The 12,442-nt window shown below is 37.7% G+C and overlaps 1 protein-coding gene across 5 annotated transcripts in view; it reads right to left on the bottom strand.

Moving 5' to 3' along the window:
• The window catches only part of LOC134577864 (pleckstrin homology domain-containing family A member 7-like), a 97,148-nt gene extending 85,144 nt beyond the window's left edge, over nucleotides 1–12,004 (bottom strand). For all 5 annotated transcript variants that reach the window (XM_063436773.1, XM_063436776.1, XM_063436775.1 and 2 more), the window contains exon 1: nucleotides 11,600–12,004. The gene's annotated coding sequence lies outside the window, so the exon portion shown is untranslated. The remainder of the gene's footprint in view (nucleotides 1–11,599) is intronic.
• Nucleotides 12,005–12,442: the final 438 nt, after the last annotated feature.

The raw sequence follows: 12,442 nt of genomic DNA, 5'->3' as shown, positions 1-12,442 counted from the left end.
GTTCGAGTAATGTAAGGGATACCTGAAAGCTTTCAATAAACGACGAAGCCTACCTTTCTTCTCACAAACCGTAAACTTTATACCAGGGCTCCATAAACGTCAAAAAACCTACAGGTACTGTAGTTCTTTGTAAAAGCTGAGGACCTACTGTCAGCTCTGACCACTGTGCCCTACTTGCCCTAGTGCTTGTACACTTTTTCATAAGCTATGGTGGAACCTGATGCTGCATGTTTGTTTCAATACCTCCCAACACTTCAAATGGACAAAGAGGGACACTTTAATTTTAGTGGTATGAGTGGGCAGTGTAGGCAGTGGCTGGGCTATTTTGAGAGACTTCTGATTAGCAATTTATGCAACCAAATTCCATTCAGAACAAAAACAATGTATCTTTTTTACACAGACTAGCACTTTTATTGTAGTTTAAAGACACATTAATGTGAGTAATATTGTTGTGCAGCTCTCTTATACACACCAGCAACATGGAGCTCGTACAAAAAGAGGCACATTAGGATAGAAAAGGGTGCAGAGGGATTTAGGCCTAAAATAAGGACTGTCCCTCCTAAATAGCAACACTTGGGAAGTATTTCGAACTGGTTAGTTTCTCTTAAAGTTTAAACGGTTACTCAAGTGTGCACGAGATGCCTAAATTAAAAATAAATAAACCACATTTAAAAAAAAAAAAAAAAAGGAGGATTTGCTTCAGAATGGAGGAGCACCTGATGATGTGCATATAAATTTGCAGATATCAGAAAGGACACTCAGGTTTCAGTCTATTCAGTCCCTTCCTGATAGATATGCACGTAAAAGCCAGATTGACGCATAACCAAAAGAAGCATTGCAGTAAAGGACAAAACCAAACAAAACCAATAACAAAGCACCCTACTACTACTACTATTACAACATCCGCATAACTATACCCAGCACAAAAACACTTACTTTAAAATGCTGGTTCCTATAGAACAGATGATTCAAGTATGCCCCACTCTGTTATAAGCATCACTAGACTTAAGGAAGCACTGCAACTTCTAAAGGTTACCTAAAATACCTATTGGAAATTACAAGAAATATCTATTCAAAGGTAAATGTAATGAATAGGTAACCACAAGCGAGTCACTTCCTCCCCACAAAATATGTAAATAGACATATGCACTGTACAAAGAACAGATAGTACTGCACACATCTCCCCAGCACTGAGAAGTTTGGAGATTCCATTAAAGGACCACTCCAAGTACAATAATCAGTAGAGCTCTTTTGGTGCCATGGCACCCCTCCAAATTAAAAAAATGTCAAAGAGTTTCTAAACGTTTACCTTCCTGCCTTTGGTCCCCCAGCCTTCACTCTCTTCCTCCTCACAACTGGCAGCAAGCTTTCTTCACTGAGCTAAGCCTGCGATCCTTAAGCTCCTTTCAGGATCCGAGGTAAGAAGTCAAGATGGTAGAAAATTGACTACTTACATTGGGAGAGTTCCTAGAGCACCATAACCACTATAGCACTCTGTCGATCGCATAACTCTTGTCCATGGATTTTTTACACTCAATGTATATCAATCACATAATTAGTCTCCCCCCCCCCTTTTTTTTTTAAATTAAATTTCAAAGAAATTACTTGTAAAAATATACATAAACATTAACAACTAGAAAGAGCATTTCTGAGATCTCACCTAATGAACACTGTCCAACCTTGGTATGAGTTAGTGTGAAAATGTGGTACAAACTTGCAGTTTATCAGACCAACTGAACTCAGAACAGAAGGAACGCAGGCACTTGACTCAGCAAAGCAAGTGTAAATAGGTTTGACAAATTTCCAGTGAATACCATCTGGTTGTGTGTTGTAGCAGTTATGGTGGCTAGTGGGTGTTCCTTTATGATTGGTCTTGCCATGATTTTCGTTTTCTTACTTTCCCTGGATAGGTACACTTGAAACACTGTTGCTACTTTCCTAATGTAGTTAAATAAAACAATGACAATATAACGGGGAAAGGAAAAAAAAAATGTAGACAAAAATTAAAGAAGGGGTGGGGTGGTTCTGTCATTGCCTAAAGTCATATGACCAATCTTGACACGACACCCAGCTGCTCCCAACCATCAAGGTTGGTGCATGGCTTTGTTGCTTCAGCTTGTACAGATCATCACGGTCTAGGCAATCATTGTGGTTTGTCTAGGTTACAAGACCCCAGAGGGCGTAAAAGAAAACAAACATCAAAAAGGTCCACGTTATTACTACTTGATGAAATACAACTGGCACATTACCTTCCTAAAAGCAGAAGAGTCCCCGTGTACAACACAAATGCCATTGATGTTCACTTTTTTTTCTCTAAGGTTACTCACTTAGGCTTTTCAGGAATTTACCAAGCTAAAGGGAACAAATACATGTAAAAAAAAAAAATATATATATATATAAAAAAAAAAAAAAAAAACACTATATATATATATATATATATATATATATATATATATATATTATTCGTCATGGAGATAGAGATCTATCTATAACTATTTTTTTCTTCTTCTTCAGATTTTGGCCTTAAATCTTCAGCTAACTTGCCTTTATGGGTTTAGTGACCAACCAGGAATTAATAGTGAATTTCTAATTTTAGACCACAATAGCCAACCTGGAAAAATAGTCTGTTTCTAGTTCATATACACTTGTCCTTCGATTTCAAATTTGAGTTTGAATTTACAACATTTCTCACTTTAGTTAATAACCATGTTAATCTTTTGTGTGTCTAATGTCAGTTCCCTAATCCTGAAGGTGTGCCTTTTTACAATAACACCGCACCATAACTGTTACGAGGAGGAAAAAAATGAAAGCAATTTTCAAGTAAAATGCCTCTCGGACAAATGACACAACCAATACCCCAGGATAATGTAGCAGAGACATTCCTCAGACAGCCTAACAAGTGCCTTGTGGTATGGGCTCCATAGGATGGAAAGCTGAGCCCACATAGTTATCATGCTAAGTTTCAGCTGGCAGAGTAAAATTGTTCCAATCGTAAATGGAAAAGGTATTTTTAAGATATGTATTTATATCACATTAAATCACAGAACACATTCTAGTCAGTGCCAGAATCCAATAAATGCAATCCCAGATTAAGACTCAATGTCTTGGTCGGCTGGAGTAAATACTGCAGAGGTATTTGCAGTTTAAGTGTTGATACGTTTGAAGTTCCAAACAAAAGTTGTTTAAAGTGGAAATGTCACTTCCGGATGAATGGATATTGAACAGGAAGGGGTCAATTATTTACATGGTTTGTCCATGGATATAGATTATAGCACTTTTAGTTTGTGGTGGTAATGTCTCTAAGAAATTGGGCAAGTTCAAATCAGAAATCGCAATACCACACCTCCCTGTTTTGGATCCAAATCCTTCCGTCCCTCTTTTTTTTTTATGGTCTCTTTCTCCCTCTCTCTCTCCCCCCCCCCCCCCCAAAGAACTCCATATTATTGGTGTGTGAGTAACTGTATAACAGAGCTCCACAGCAATAATACTCACAGTACTGTGTCTGCAAATCTGTCTGTGCAAACATTGATGGTATTTAAAATTACATTTTAGTTGCATCAGTTGTTATCAGTAAGTCATCTTAAATCTTTCAGAATATCCCTACCTTGGCCACAGCACCAGAATTGAAATGTCCCGCTTTGTTGATTTGAAAATTTAGAAAGGATGCAACACTTACTTTGATGGAAAGAAGGCAACCCAACAAAGTGGTTTCTCAACATCTGGCAGAGTCACATGGCACAAACATACAGGCTTTGACTGTGAGAAGTCAGAAGAAATTAACGCACAGGGTTATTGAAGCCAGCATTTGATTCTTTAGAAGCAGCAACAAGCAGAAAATCAAAGTGACAAGTCAAGTCTATGATTAATGACAAGTCTAAATTTAAGAATTATGGATTGCCAAGTAAAGAATGCAGATTAAAGCAAAACACTGCTCAGATAAACCATTACAAACTGGAACATATCAGAAATATAGCCATTAAAATTGAAAGGTTTGAATTCCTGCAGCCAAATATGAAGTATCCTCTTATTCCACAATATCCTTCTTTTTTAAAGATTTTAAGAAAATGGAAGGAGAAAGGAGGCAGGGAGAACAGACTTTGGGGTTTCCTTAAAAGGGAAACTGTAGGCACCCAGAAGACTTCAGCTCATTGAAGAGGTCTGGGTGCCAACTTCCATCACCCTTAACCCTGAGCATGTAATTATTGCAGTTTCTATAAACCACATTAATTACTTGCTAGGGTTAACTCCTCCTCTAGTGGCTGTCTACCATGCGGCCACTGGAGGGACTTCCGGTTGCTTAAATGACACTGAATGTCCTCAAGCTATGCATGTGGACTTCCAGTGTCACCTAATCCCCATAGGAAATCATTGAAAAGCATGCAAATTAGGTCTCCCCCGCCAGCTGATGTGAGCAAGGGAGGAGTGGAGGCAGACACGCGCCAGAGGGAGTAAGGGCCATGACAGAGGGCAAGCTAAAGTGCCAGGAAAACAAGTTTGTTTTCCTGGCACTATAGCTTCCCTTTAAGGTGAACCAGCACCAGAGACTTCATGGCACCATAACGTCATTTCAATTAAGTTATGGTGCCCAGAGTGTTCCTTTAGGTGTGAAAGACAGGAATTAAAAGTAATTTAAAAAATTAGCCACATTGAAAACATTGCCAAAATGGAGAATTATTACCATTTATTTTTATAGTTTAGCTTTTGTGGTCTAACATCACAAATCCACTTAAAATTTCCAATAACCAAAACTTCAGTTCATTATTTAGAGAAAAATCGGGAAGGTCTGCAGAATTCTATATAGTTGTCATGCCTAATCGCACCTATTAGTGTGATTCCTTTTAAAAAGGAACACTATATATTCTTTGCTGCCCATTTATTCTGATTTAGAGAAGAAGGGAAGTTACCATGTCAAGTTATGGTTTTAAATGCTCATATACTGAAGCAGATTGCTTCTCATTACAACCATGCCTATATTGCCATGTAAAAATAAATATGTCTTCTAAAACTTCATACATAAAATTCATATTATACAAAATATTACAATACTTTTCGTCATTCTGCTCCTGTATTTGGCAACAAGATTTCTTATTACCGTTGGCTACAAAAACGCATCAAGATCATCACATGCAGTACAACGTATCCAACAAAAAAATAATTTTTTTTTTTTTTTTTTTTTTTTAAAAGAGGAAGCCACCACGAATGGCTGAAATCCAAGTCATGCATCTTTTGACTTCTATTATTCCCATAGGTGGGACCACGGACAGACAACATTGTTAAGATATTTTTGTCCAACTAAAGTTTTAAACTTTCGCCATTTTTGACCGCTTTAAAATAAAACTAGCAGCTTCTCCAAGAACCGGGATATACCTTTAACACTTGTCAGGAAGCTCTCTACTGTATATTGACAAACACACGGGCAAAAAGCAGGTACAATCAATGTGAAATCAAGGTAAATTATCAAAACTTTAGCATGAATATGAAAGCAATAAGTGCATTTTTAGAGTTGCAATAATACTGCTTCTCGGGTATATAAGCTCTATGGTTGTGCCCGATAAGTATTCATAAAATATGCTGACACCATTAAGTACAATATTTAACCCCTTAAGGACCAAACTTCTGGAATAAAAGGGAATCATGACGTGTCAGACATGTCATGTGTCCTTAAGGGGTTAAAGGTCTGAGTGAATTAATGTGCAATACAACTTTAATGTTGTCCCATCCAACCAGGCTCAGTTTGTTGATAAGATACAATGTTCTTGATTGTGTATTCACAATAGCATTATCTTTGCCATGTACAGAGCATACAGCTCACCACTCATGGCTAATGAATGCTGTATGGATGTCTCTTTACACTTCTTATCCTCTGTTAAAGGGATACTATACAAAAAATTTTTTCCTAACACTACAGTTCTACTATTTCCCGTTTCTCTAAAACTGCAATGTTTTATATAGCAGGGCAAGGGAACACCATGAGATAAAGTGGTCTATGCGCCTATAGCGTCCCTTTAACCCCTTAAGGACACATGACATGTGTGACATGTCATGATTTCCTTTTATTCCAGAAGCTTGGTCCTTAAGGGGTTAAACGGAGATTGATACGAGCAGGATAACAAGAGATCTTGTAATGATGTGTATTTACCAGAGTGGTCAGCAAGTTGCTTTTTATACCACAGAAGAAAAAAAAAAAAAAAAAAAAAAAAAACAACAACAAAAACACAACACATTAGGAATGTCAAAACATACTGAAATTACATTCACAGTGTAACTAAATCAGAGTCCTGGGAATTATACGAAAATAAAATAACTTGTGGTGGATCACTCCAGCACTTGGGTAAAAGAGTTGACCTTGTTGCCATAGAGACTGACACCTACCAAACTAAAACCATTTAGTTATCACCCCATTACAGCAGAACAGTCCTTACTGCTACCTGTTTATATAATATTGATTTTAGAAATGTTTATCTCTTGTAAGGTTGTAAAATACAGAGGAAATGTAATAAAAATAAAAATTAAATCATAAAGCAGATGAGATCCACACATGGCCAGATCTGTTTACCAAGGACATTGTGGTTTAAATTAAAACCCATCCTAAAATTGTGGTTTTCAGCCCGTTCGGAAGATGAACTTTCAATGCGCTTTAGTAAACCCTGTGGTGATCAGCAACATACAGAGGGAACCGAAAATATGGTAAGTGCACATCATTCAAAGAATCCAATACACAAAAACATTAAACTGAACACCAAAATGGCTGCTAGAGTAACACGTCTTATAAATTAAATATTATTAGGCTCTGAATAAAATTTAAATAATAATGCCGGACAATAATCACAATCCAGGTGACTACGTACAAAAATAGCATATGAAAGGGGTGCCCAAAAGTTAGAATTCTATGATGTAGCTTTAAAAAAAAAACATCTGAAGATCTACCTTTTGGGCACCCTGGGTCACTGAATTCCGCCAGAATATACTAGGATTAAGTTGAGGGCATTAGTGCCTGTTAAAACCTCTTGCATATTAAAGGGACACTATAGTCACCAGAACAACTACAGCTTATTGCATTTGTTCTGGTGAGAATAATCATTCCCTTCAGGCTTTTTGCAGTAAACACTGTCTTTTCAGAGAAATTGCAGTGTTTACATTACAGCTCCACTGGCCACGACTCAGACAGCTGCTAGAAGTCCTTCCTGGGGCAGTGCTGCACACTGTGCAGTGCTGCCAGTGTCTCCACCCACTGCATGCAGATTCCGAACTTTCTCATAGAGCTGCATTCATTCAATGTATTTCTATGAGGAGATGCTCACTGGCCAGGGCTGTGTTTGGCTTGTGCTGGCTCTGCCCTGATCTGCCTCGTAGACACTCTCAGCCATTTATGGTACTTGCTGATAAAGAAAGAAAATCTGGTATTTAAAACAATAACGTTACTAATGATGGCCTTTATTTAATATTGTTGGGTAAGTTTTCAAAATGATTTAATATTTTTGGATACATTTTTGAAAAAAAATCAAAAAATTTATATATATATATATATATATATATATATATATATATATATATATATATATATATATATATATATATACATATATATATATATATATATATATACACACACACACACACACACACACAATATTTCAAGATTTTTATTTTATATTTTAATTTGTTGAAAATATATAGGGTTTTTTTGTTTTTGTTTTTTTTATTCTTTATTTTTGCTGTGCAAGATATAACAAGCATGCTTGTAATGCCACAACGGGAGTTACAGGTTATTTGAATACAAACATGGCGAACATTTGCGTGGCATTTAGAGAAGAAGCACAATTTTATGAAGTTTATAATGCAAGCTAACTATAGGCTAAATTAGTACGTCTAATGTGGTGGGTCACATTGAGGTCAGCAAGCTTGAAACATTAAACATATATTGGTTCTTGAATATGTAAGAGTTTGCTTAACTATACAGGAATTAACAATGAGATCATATTGAACAGAAAATATATCGTTTTAGAAGTTTATCCAAGAATATTAAATCATTTGGGAAGCTTATCCAACACTATAAGATTGCCTGTGCTAGGATAAAAGGAATGTGGAGAAAGATTGAGCTACACCGTGAACGTCAACCAGACTGCAACAAAGCAACATCTACGTCACATCCAACTATTGCTACAGGTAGCAACTATATCTACTTATATAATAAGCCACACGTAGTCAAAATAAAATACAATGATAAATCATGGCACACTAGTACTGAATAGAGGAGTATAGGCTATATTTATAATGTTGCCATGTAATACCTTTAATCTTTACCTGGAAATATGTTGTAATATCATAATGCAATGCATGATAACCTTGTGTAGTGTGATTCAGGCTTTATCATGGGTAAATCATAGTAGATGCGCTAACAGACATATCCCACAGGCAAATAAATAAGCACTTTCTCATGAAAGGCATATCCAGACACAACTCTGGGGTTGATGTCACCGTCCACAACACCTGTACTTACAAAAAGGAAATAAATGCCTGTCAAGCTGGTAAATCTTAAGAAGTAGGATAGAACAAGGATTTTTTTTTTTTTTTTTTTAAAAGCAAAGTCACCAGAGGAATTACTATTTAATATATGGGATGGGAATCTGGAATATTGCAGGCCTACAAAGACAAACTCAAATTTCATGCTTGGAGCAGATGAGAAACCCAAGAACAACCAGGTCACATGGGTGCAAAATCTGATCTACCCATTTCAAAGTCTGGTGTTGCTTAAAAGATGGTCTCCACAAAAGCAGACACAAGGTAATAAAATATAAACAGTGTGTCGGCAAAATTAACAAAACGTCTGTATGTTAACAGGTGTGCGCAGGGGTGGGGGGTGGAAGAGGGGGAATAAGCACTGACAATGTGATGATTCACATCACTTTATTAATTCAAGCTGGTAAGAACTCTAGCCCCCAACCCACTTAACAAGAAAAAAAATTAAATCAAATCAAACCTCAGTAGGAACAATGATTTTCTGTTGAGGGACACATGCACGTGTTCACTGCTTTGTTTCTTGTTGACTAACCTCATTTAAAAATGAAGGGGGTGAATGGTGTCTGGCTGGTGCCTGGTGCTATACAGGGCACACAAGTGCTTGTTCAGCCAGCGAATGTAGCTTACACATTTGCAGTTTGTTGGTAAATCCAAATTCACAATGATCATAACTTAAAAGAAGTACACAAAAAAAACCAAACTAAGAATATGTATTTTATGTGTTATTTGACACTTTATTTAGAATTAAGAGCCCACTTTAAAAATAAATCACTCTTAAATGAACATGATAAGTATAATAACCACTACAATTTGCTGTAGTAGTTATGGTGCAAGGATTGTCCTGGCAACCACCAACTGTAAAGAGTCAAACCGTTTTTTGTTTTGTTTTTTTAAACAATTTGACAGGCCTGCCTGGCACCACTCCCTGCCTCCACTATCATCTCCTGAGAGTCAGAAGTTACAGCTCTCCTGCAATACAGGGTTTAATTTATTGTCTGAGATTGATCAGCAAACACTCCCAGCCAATGAGACAAGTGCTGCATTAAAGGGCCTCGCTCAGGGGATCCAATAGGAATACCTGCTGAGGAACTTTTAATTCTAGGTGACACTGTAGTGGAGTCGGTAACAGCACCTGGCAGATCGAGGGTAATAGGTCTAACTATTCAAAAATTATTTGATGTGTAGTGGTTATGGTACCTGGAGTGTTCCTTTAAATGTAACTTCACCTCAGATCCAGGACAGTCTCCTCACTGCAGCCTGATCCACCCAATGTGAGATCTTTAAGCACGATTATCTGAATCCCATCAAGCGCTCCAGATATACAGCACATACATAGCAATCACTAAAGTACTGAATTTGATGCTTTGCATAGAGATGCATTGGGGACACATCTAGCGCCCCGCATTGGCATTCCTCATTAAAATGAAGTCATTTTGGTGCCACCCAAATCTGAAGTTGTATTTTTTACTTTTCAATTATGAAATAAAAAAGGAGGAATGAAAATAAATGTTAAAAAATGTGCATCTTTTGCAGTGCACTCTTCTTACCCAACAGTCAATCCTGGTGCTGCCAATATGTTCTATTCCATAAACCTCTACCCAGCAGGTGTTTGTGAGATATGTAGTTCAACACATGACAGCAGATAAATTATTGAAAAGGTATGTATTAAATTGATGTTAAAAAATTCACAGAACTTGGGAAAAGGCTTCTGTGCAAATCAATAGCTCAATTTGTGTTTTTCCAAAAAAAAAAAAGGAACTGGTCCAGGCTAGACATGGGCACAGTCTCAGAAGTTATCCCATGAAAAGATAGTCTTAAAGGAGGTAGGAACTTGTTTAGCATGGGCACAAGACTGCAAGGATTGTAGGATATGGATGTATAACTTCTCAGTTAGCAATGTGGCAAGCAAGAGGTGGCGGACACCAGGGGGACCCTTGATTTTCACCATATATCAAAAAAATAAAAAAAAGTAAAAGTGGTTTCATACAGAACCAGGGAAGGCACCAGTAGTCTCCTAGCACCATGAACACAATGAAAGGCAATTGTCATGGTTACATAATTTAGACATGACATACAACTAGTTTTGCCCACACAAATGGTCCTAGGCAATATATTTAACAATTTGTCATGCTTTAAGTGCATCACAATACAGCCATTATGTACATTTCTATTTGCATCCCTAAACAAAAAGAATCACAACAGAAGACAAATTAACATGAGTAAAGTCTGATTGGAGGAGTGCCAGTATACCTGAATATACAGAATACATTAGTGACCAATTAAAAAAAAAAAAATTAAATTAACATTTAAGGTGATACTAATCACAGTTTCAGATACACAAGACAAGCTTATTCCTAAAATCCCTCCAGCCAAAAGAGAGAAGAAAAAAAACCGCTCACATTCAACTCCCTACAACCATTCAGAATACAGACAGGACAAGTGAAAGAGGACACATTGTATACACAGAGAAAAGACAATGAGGCTCAACTTAAACGTTCACAGCATTTTGTACACTATAGAGCGCAAATGCTTTTAATATAAGACATAGCAAGGGCGACCATATGTTAGTTTCCCTGGATCCCTTAAGGATAATAAGAAGTGCAGGAATGCACTAAAATCACAGCGGTTTTGCAGGGTGCATCTTTTATAAGCATTCACAATTAAAGGGACAGCACTCGCGCAGAGAAGCTCTAGCAAAAGGGAACCTTACATACCTAACTTGAGTCTGATAAAGATGATTATATAAACATTATAAAATGTTAAAATATAAAGTTTACCCTTTCAACACAATACTTTAAATATAAGTAAATCTTCTGCTCTACAAGGGTTAATTAACGCCAAACAATGTACAGTGCACTGTGTGAGCTCCCATCATCCCTTTGTAAACATGTGCACAGTGGACTTTAACCCCCCCCCTCCCTTTTTTTGGAAGCCGCTAGAGATTTGCACGGGGCAGGTCGTGAGTGGGTTGAGTTCTCTTTCAAAAAGAGTAAAACTCTGCTGAAATAGTTAAAAAAAAAAAAACCTCCCACACTGAAAGCATGCGGTGCATGTTACTCATTCAGGATGGGTTTCTTACCTTGACTCTGGGGATATGATGTGATACAGGCGAAATGCAATCTACTTTCGGAGTTCTGCCATAAGTTAGCACCAGGAATCAGCCAGCCAGTAACCCCTCTCAGTCCTCACTCTCCAGTTGTTGAGCAAATGTTCCTGGTCAGTCTATTATTCTTTTGCTGTCTTGAGCCTGCCTGTTGCCCCTCTTCTCTCCTCCCCAAACATTGCTTTGTTTACTTTCCAAGCCAGCCTTTTGATCTGCCTTGCTTTCTTTTGTACTCTCTCCCTCCTCACTTCCTTTCCTCCTCTTCTCTGCCTTCCTCTCTCATTCACTAGACTTGAAAACCACCTTGTGCCACTCACTCCTAATTCCCTTCTTCTTGCCACACCTCCCCCCTCCTGATGCCTCTCCTGCTGTGAATGCTTGCCCCCCCCTACACTGAAAGAGGCAGGGTCTCTCTTTTAGAACAATCAAAAGCCCAACCTCCCAGTACTGCCCAGATTCCAGAAAACAGGGCTAGGTTTACAGGCTCTGCACTCCCTCTTCCCACTTGCATGCTGATCCCAGCCTGTCTCCAGAGGCAACAAAAATGTTTAAAAAAAAAAAAAGAGGAAAGATTGTATAATTGGTTATTTGCCTGTTACAAAGTTACAGTGCTGATAAACTGGGGAATCTGAACTAGAGTTTGTATTTAAAGCTAGCTGGCAAGGATGTGTGCAGTTTTATTGTTCTAATATGCAACCCCCACTGGACCTGTGTGACTGGATTAACGACCCATCTATTCATGGTTTGGAAACTCTATATTCTACAGCACCCTGGCTGTAAGTGTTCTGACATTGGCTACCAGCTGATGAGAGAATGTAT

This window comes from Pelobates fuscus, chromosome 11 (genome assembly GCF_036172605.1).
Source record: "Pelobates fuscus isolate aPelFus1 chromosome 11, aPelFus1.pri, whole genome shotgun sequence".
Lineage (NCBI taxonomy): Eukaryota > Metazoa > Chordata > Amphibia > Anura > Pelobatidae > Pelobates > Pelobates fuscus.
The sequence above is the reverse complement of the archived record's forward strand: the minus strand, read 5'-3'. Positions and strand labels throughout refer to the sequence as shown.